We start from the raw sequence: 8,792 nt of genomic DNA, 5'->3' as shown, positions 1-8,792 counted from the left end.
TCTCCAAATGTATCCGGCAGAGTCCCCATTTAGCAAACAGAGCCCTGGCCAGCAGCAAGGCCAGCAGCCCTGGGTGCTCATCCCAGCTCTGCTTCCCTGTCCCTGTGTGACCTTGAGAATGAGGCCCTGCCCCTGTCCCAGTCCCAGCCACAGTAGCCACATATAGTAGACCAGATGATCTGAAGGGCCTCTTCTGAGTCCCACTGTGGCGATGTCCTAGTTTCTGTTGTGTTCTTAGGGCAGATCCAGAGCACAGGCTACCCCGTGACTCCCATCCAAACCTGGGCCCATGGTGTTTCACTCCCCAATTTATTGTATGCTTAAGAGTCATGGAAAAAAATAAATAAAACTATTATCCTCAAAACCCCAGTAGGTCTCTTAATGACTACTCCACTAATTAGTAGCAGCTGTTAATGAAGTGTGCAGGTACAAGCCTAACCTCGTCAATTAATCCATACATGCTCCTGGGCTGCAGTAATATTTAAAGGGGAAATCGATACTTGACAGCTGGGCCTGGGGAGGTCTCTGTCCGGGTGGGCAGGGAAGGTGTAGCATTTCAAGGAATTTGTAACTAAAATAGCTTATGCCTAGAGCATAGTGCAGGGGCCAGAAATGAATACAGCCCATAAGGGGCACAGGAATGCAGGCATGCCTGTGGGGAGCTGAGGGAAGCAGGGGTTAGGTGAGCAGGGTGAACAGGCATCTGCTCCCCCCATAGGTGAGCAGACAGGCCAAGAGGGGCACACCTTTCAATTATTTTCCAGTTCATCATTGATATAGTTTGGCTGTGTTCACACCCAAATCTCATCTTGAATTGTAGCTCCCATAGTTCCCACAAGTTATGGGCGGGACCCGGTGGGAGATAATTGAATCATGAGGGCCGTTTCACCCACACTGTTCTCGTGGTAGTGAATAAGTCTTATGAGATCTGAGGGTTTTATAAGGGGAAACATACTCAGTCTTGGGTATGTCTTTACCAGCAGTGTGAAAACAGACTAATACAATCATATAACAAAATTCACTTATTCCTGGGGGTAAGGGGGTTGGAGGGGGGTTGCTATACCTTCTCTGGGCACATGTCATGAGCAAAGCCACCAAATGAGGCATTAGGTCACCTAAGGTTGCCAAGCAAGTAAAAGTAACAGTCACTTTTCTGGCTTACACTGGGCTAAACACCTTACATGCATCATCTCATTTAATCCTTATGCTAGCCCAATGAGATGAGAAACATGATTCCCCACTTTTAGAGCTGAAAATGCTGCAGCTTTGAGAAAGCTGGTTATTGGCCAAGGTGGTATTCAAACCCTCATAATCTAAGCTTATATGCTTAACATACACAGACTCCTAAGTAGTGATAAGCCTTGAGCCCTACAGAACAAAATCCAAACCTCTTGACATGGCTTACAGCATCTTGAAATCTGGCCCCTGACATTAGATTCCAGTTGCTGCTATAACAAAGTACCACAAACTTAGTGGCTGAACACAACACAAACCTAGTATCTTACAGTTCTGGAGATCGGAAGTCTGAATGAGTTTCATTGAACTAAAAATGAGGTGTTGGCGGGGCTGTGCTCCTTCTGGAGGCTCTAGGGGAGAATCTGTTCTGTTGCCTTTTTCAGCATCTTGAGGCCGCCTGAATTCCTTGGCTCATGGCCCTTCCTCCGTCTTCAAGCCAGCAATCACATCCCTCCAACCTGTGCTTCCATTGTCCCATCTCTCTCTGACTCTCTTCTGCCTTCTTCTTGAGAGAGCTGAGAAGCCCAACAGGGGCTTTGGAAGCAACTTAGAAATGAGCAATAACAAGAAGCAACCTTTCCGAACCTTCCCCACTCCACTCACACAGACACATGTGGTCAAGGTCAACAGCCCCTCCTCTGAGCTGCAATAACCTCATGTCAAAGAAATGGCTGAGGTCCGTGAGTCTCTGTCTGATCCATGGTGCGCCCTCAGCACTGAGCCCAGAGCCGTGCACAGAACAGTTGCTCAAAGAAAGATTCCCTGGGGCAGGGCTTCTTCCTCCACACCAGAGGTGAGGGCACCGCCCCAGCCCAGGGCTCCCAGAAGAGGTCATGGTGGCAGTTAGGCAGATAAATAAAATGCATTGGCTCAACAGCTGACCTTGGCTGCTGAAAGCCAGGGCTGCTGCGTTGATGTGCACTTCACTGCCAATCTCGTGCTTGGCCACACCAGACTCACCTATTTGGAGAAAACAGTGAGGGGCAGACAGATCACCCCCTATCAGGGAACAGACCCTGGGCTAGGGGTGCGGGGTGCTTGCTCTGAAGGGTCTGGCAAGAATCTGTCCACGATGCAGCTTGAAGGAAACACTGAGCTTTTTCTTAGCTTAAGCAGTTGAGGCTGGCTTGTTACCATGCAAGAGACACAGGGCAACACCATAATTAGAATCCTGGATTAATAACCTTCCCTGATTGGACATTTCCACAGCTCCTCTCCCCCAGCTGTTTATCTTGAGATCGCTGCTCAAGGGGAAGGGAGGAGACTGGGAAACTATACCAGGGAGGAAGGGAATGGAAGCAGAAAGGAAAAGGGGTAGATAAAAGAGCCCAGAAGTAGGCTTTACCAAGCAAACCTGGGTCAGGCCCAGAACAGGACACCTAATACCATGCAGTGATCTTACCTCTCCCATCCACCCAGAGCTGCAAATCATCCCCACCCCGCCCTGGGACTAGGTCTCCTCCAGGGGCCCCATCCTGGTTAGGGTCCCCACTCGTCCCTCCCTGCCAGCAGGCTAGATACCCTGGAGTGGCCCTGGACTCTTTTCTCCCCAGAGGCCCTCTCCTCACACACCAGTCAATCGGTCACCAGGCCATAGCCATTTCAGCCATCCTCTGTCCATATCCTTAGCGCCGCAGGCTTGATGGGGCTCCTGCTACCCCCTCCTCTGGCTTTTTCCCACAGCCTGCTAGTGAGTGGCCCTGCCTCTGGCCTCACCTCATAATCTACTCTTTTCTTTTTCTTTTTTTTTTTTTTTTTTTTTGACTATTTTTGCTCCCGTTGCCCAGGCTAGAGTGCAATGGCGCGATCTCAGCTCACTGCAACCTCTGTCTCCTGGGTTCAAGCAATTCTCCTGCCTCAGCTTCCCAAGTAGCTGGGATTACAGGTTCCCATCACCATGCCCAGCTAATTTTTGTATTTTTAGTAGAGACGGGGTTTCACCATGTTGGCCAGGCTGGTCTTGAACTCCTGACCTCAGGTGACCCGCCCACCTCGGCCTCCCAAAGTGCTGGGATTGCAGGCGTGAGCCACTGTGCCCTGCCTCCAGCTGCCAGGATTGTTTTTCTAAAATAGAAATGATCACACTAGCCCTTACCTAAACCCTTCATGGGCCTCCTGCCACATCCAGGGAAATTCAAGGCCTTCACAGCCTGGACCTGACCTCCCTCACCAGCTCCTTCTCCTCTCACCTCCTCCCTCCTCCTATCCACCTCCCTCACGTCACTGTCCAGAAACTTCATCAGTTCACTCATGGACACACACACACACACATGCTAGTGTGCACACAGGCCCACATGCACACGTGCTCTCACACACACAATGCACAGGCACACATGCACACACATATGCGCACACACACTGCCTTTTCACATTTCCACTTGCTGTTTTCTCTGCCTGGAATTCTCCCCTCACCTTGTGCAGAAGCTTACAGTCTGAAGAAGCTTTAGAAATTTGATGTAAATCTCGAGTCTCTGCAATTGCATTCAGGAGTCAGCCTCTGTGACCTCCCCACCCTGACCCCACACTCTCCTGCTGCCCCATTCTGCTCCTCTACCTGTCTCCACCTGGTTTGTGCCTTACCTCCGTAACTAGCTGTGAACTCCTGGCAGAAAAGACCTCCAAGACCACCTCAGGGCATAGCATGGGGCTGGACACCAAGCAGAGGCTCCCACAGCCTCAGGGAGTGAGGGGGAAGGCTATCCACAGAGAGGTCCCACACACTTGGTGGGGGAGGAAATCGGATGTCTATTCATAAGCATTGATGTTCTGCTGCATTTTCCATCAGGATCCTCCCTCCTTTTAATGTCCCTGGTCGGTCCCACAGTGACCTGAGTAACAGAGGACAGCAATCAGTTCTGGTGTTTACTGAAGTTCAGGAAATGTTACTGACATAGATATGGTTTGGATGTTCATCCCCTCCAAATCCCATGTTGAAATGTGATTCTCATTGTAGGAGATGGGACTAGTGGGAAGCGTTTGGACCACAGGGTTGATTCCCTCATGAATGGTTTGGTGCTGTCCTCGAGGTAATGAGTGTTCTATATCCGTTAGTTCAAGAAAGAGCTGGTGTATTTAAAGGAGCCTGGCAGCTCCTCCTCTCCCTTGCTTCCTCTTGCCGTGTGATACACTGGGTCCCTTCCACTTTCCACCATGATTGGAAGCTTCCTAAGGCCTCACCAGGAGCAGATGCCAGTGCCATGTGGTAAAGACTGAAGAACTGTGAGCAAAAATAAACCTCTTTTCTTTATAAATTACCCAGCCTCAGATAGCAATGCAAATGGACTAACACATCTTAACACCAACCAACACCATGGGAAAAGAGTATCCTCCTTCTCGATCTTATTTCAAAAGACTTCATTTGAACCTAGACTCTCTGAAAAACCCACTCTCCCTTTGTGAGAGGTCCAGTTCAGCCCTGCCATCACCGTGACAGTTAACACCCCACAACAAAGCATGATTATCAGGAGGCACGGGAGGGGGCAGCCTGCCAGGGTGGCCCTTAGCATAACTTCAGGGTCATTTTTATCATTTTCTTGGGAGCTCTGGGCATCCTACAATATTTACCACCCACCCTTGGGCATTGCAAGGTCTTGAATGAATGTGAATTTGGGCTTGGATGAATTACTTGACATCTTGCCACGTGATTCTTCCCCATGACAGGTGATCAAGGAGCCATCCATCCGACTGCCATTCACTCACTGATTCTTCAGATATGCAACAAAAGCCTACTGGTTGCTGCAGTCCTCTAAGGGCTTTGGGTAGAGTAGCAAACCCAGCAGTGAGGTCCCCACCCTCACAGAGCTGAGATTCTAATGTGGGGAACAGAAAGCAGTAAACACATGGTGCAGAGATGAAGAGAAGCACTACGGAGAACAATAGACAGAGAGAGGGGGGTGGGAAGGCTGGTGCATGGGTGGTTTACAATGTCACAAGAGGACAACTATTCCAACCCCAAGGGGGTGCAGCTCCCGCACTGCATAAGAGCTAACGAAAAGTAAAATAACAGAGAACTGAATAACAGTGTCTAGTCCTGGAAAAGAATGGGGAAGAAAAGGTTACCCCAACATACTGCACCATAAGTGGAGAGCTGAGGCTAGCACCCCCAGATGCTATCCGTGCTCCCCAGTGCTCAAAACATTGAGACCCAAACACCCCTCCCTCAATGTGCCTGCACAGAAATACCATCTTGTATGGAGTGTTCACCTGCACACACTCCACCACACAGGTTTGCTTTCTTTTCTGAGCTTCTGTGCACCCATGCGTTGACCCAAACTGTTCTCTGCCCTGAAATGATCTTTCTTCCTTCTCCTTCAAGTGCCAAGCCACTCCAGGCTCAACTCAGCACCATCCATGAAACTCTTTCTGCTCAGGCCTCTTACTCCTCTGAGTCCCCAGGCCGTGGGGCCCTGGTTACTTCCTGCTCTGCAGCAATGGCATTTCTGGACACACACTAACTGCCCTGCCATGGGTCTGTTCATGCTTAAAGACAGTGGCATTTTCTGAATGGCCTCATGTCCTCTGTGATGTCTCAAATGTTGCTGTGTACACAGAGAGAGGGAAGGAGGCAGGTATGGGGGGAGTCCCACTCTGTGTCAGGAACACTGCCTCGTTCATCCTCGCAGGATGAGGCATGTAGGGTGCATGGCCACATCGCTGGGGTGAGGAGCCATCTGTGCAGGCCCACACCAGTTAGTGATTAAGCTGGGTGCACGTGGAGCCCCCCTGACTATAGACTTCTTTCCACTCTCTCATGCCACTTGGTCATCAGAAGTGCTCGATAGATACTTGATGAGCAAGAGTGACTCAACAAGGAAACAGACACACTGTCTCATCCCCAGTCCCAGATGCCTTCCACGGGCCTCCAACTAGGCACATGGCCAGGCTAGGCTTTGAGCTCAGCCCACTGCCTTGCCTCCAGGGAGGAGAGCTCTTCTGGTGCCTTCTGCAGTGTCGTATTTTGAGGGAAGGACTTTATCCAACCACTGATTTGGCTTCTTAACTCTGTCTTCTAGAGAGCTTTCTAGACCCTTCCTCCAACACAGAAAATGGGAACCCAGTTTACAGGTTCTAAGGCTGTACTCAGTAATAGCCTAGAATCAGTAAGCGTCAGGTCTAATGGACCAGCCCTCTGCTCTCTTTGTGAGGAAGGGATTTGACCCCAACAGCAGAGTTAGCAAATGGCAGGCTGGGCCCAGGCCCCCCAGCTCCAAGCCTACTGTTCTTCCAGCCATGCCTGTGCAGAGCTCCTACTCCCCTCATTTTAAATGCGCTGGGCATGTACTTAACTAACTGTGGTGGGCTACACTGGAACTTCTTGACCCCATCCTATGGCTGAGATAAAACGTGGCCATTGTCTGCAGATTCCAGAGACCGTGTGGACCGTGGGACTGTTCATTTGCCAGCTAATGTGAGGAAGCTTTCATCACGCAGCACAGGACACAGACTGTGGATGCTCCCTGAGCATAATCAGACCAGGGCTGTCATTTCACAAGAAACGGGGTCACAATTATGTTAATAGGAGGCACACGGATTTCTCACCTATCTGAAGGGGAGCTTGAGAAGGAATTAATTCTCACAGTGGTGAGGCGGATTTGATTGCTGATGGTTCAAGAGAAATCAGCCCCAGACTGCAGTGGGAGCCTCTGTACTCCCTGCTCCCCAGCACTCTCCAGCCTCACCCCTCCTCAGAGTGGACTCAAGCCTCCCTCTGCCAGCAGAAAATGGGCAGAGGAAAGCCACTGACAGTCACCAGATGACAACAGAATTTGCAAGATGCAGGAGTAGGAGGAAAGGAAACTCATTACTCAGGGAGGAGTAACTCAGGAGACCCTCCAAAGATGCAGGGAGCCTCCATGTGGCCACAGGACCCAGGCAGTGCCCTGTCACCCCTCTGCAGGTCAAAGGGGCAAGATGCCCAAGCAAGGCACAAGGCCTGATTCTGCTCTTTCCCGTCCCCTCCTTCCTCCAGACCCTTCAATATATACTTGATTAAAAGGTCATCACAGTTGCAAGTTGTGCTTGATTCGGGAAGGAAGACAGAAGTTGGCTTTGAGAAATGGGGACTTTTCATGGCTCCCTAGTGGGCACTACAGCCTCCTGCCTAGGAACTACTAGGTAGTGGCAAGTAGCTTCCTGAAGACAGCTGCAAGGAATACCCCACCCACCCACAGCCCAGACAATCCCTGACAAGGGGTTCTTAGGGACAGGCCACATGAAACAGGACAGAAACCAGCCAGCCACAAGGATTATAGCACTAGTTTGTTGTAGGATTCAGAGACCTAGGTGAAATCTCTGTCCCATGCAGAGCCCAAGACAATGTTAGAGGAAAGAAACCTTGTGAAGCCTACCTACACCATGGCCAGCCCCCGAGGCAGGGCGTATGCTCTGCGCCAACCCTGCTAGGCTGTGAGGGCAGCTGAGGATGGAGCAGGGAAGGAGATCCATCTCCCACGGTAATCGTCAAATCATAGACCTATTTCAAGAGGCCTGATCTCCAGTGCCCACTGCCAAGCTCACATAGGCCCACCACTCTAAAGAGCTCATTAAAACAATAACCTCTAGACAAGGAGTCCTGCCTGAAGATTGCCCACCTCAATTTCATTCAAGCCAGAAACCCCAGACTCAAGATTTCCCTCTTGCTCCCCACCACACCCTCTTTCATCTTGCCGGCTCACTTACTGACTCAGATTATTTGCTATTGGGAACCTACCATCTGCTAGGCACTGTTCTAAGTGCTGGGGATACAACTGTGAGCCATGGCCCCTGCCCTCCTGAAGTTTACAGTCCCACAAGGGGTCCAAGTATGCAACCAGCATGGCCATGCAGCTGGAAAGTACTCTGATGGGGGAAAGGCAGAGCAAGCATTGCAAAGCATGGGAGAGAGTTGGAGGGCTGGAGAGAAAGGAAGAGAGTGCTCCAGGTAGTGAGGATGCCTCTGCCAAATCCTGCGGGTCAGAAGAGCTGAAAGGTCAGCACACCCTGTGGCCAGCATTTGAGGTGGAGAGTTGCAGGGAGATAGGTAGCGGTCAGATCGTAGCCAGCCTCCTAAACCACTTTAAGTAGTTTGGAATTCTCCCAAGAACAATATAGTCTTCAAAGGCACTAACATAATCAAATGCACAATGGAGAAGGATTTTTCTGGCAACAGAGAAGAGGGGAGATCAGAGAGAGGTGCACAGAGGAGACCAGTTCCAAAGCTGTTGTCACAAGTGAAGGGAGAGGTGAGGAGAAGATGGTGAAAATGGAAAGAGGGTCTTAAGAATAAGTTAGAACTTGTAACATGTGGTAATGAGTAGCCACAGGAATGGGAGTGGAACCAAAGATATTTCCAGTAACTATTGAGCACTTACAGTGTGCCAGCCACTGCCATAAGCTCTTAGCGGCATCATCTCATTCAATCACACAACTGCTTTGTGAAGCAGATATGGCTAATATCCCCACCTTACATATGTGGAAACTGAGGCTCAGAGAGGTTTTCCTCTCTGACTTACTTTAGGACAAAGAGCTAGCAACTGGCAGGACCGAGATGATTCAAGGTTTCATGAGAATCAGATGGG

Source organism: Papio anubis, chromosome 11 (genome assembly GCF_008728515.1).
Source record: "Papio anubis isolate 15944 chromosome 11, Panubis1.0, whole genome shotgun sequence".
Taxonomy (NCBI): domain Eukaryota; kingdom Metazoa; phylum Chordata; class Mammalia; order Primates; family Cercopithecidae; genus Papio; species Papio anubis.
Note: the sequence above shows the minus strand (reverse complement) of the source record.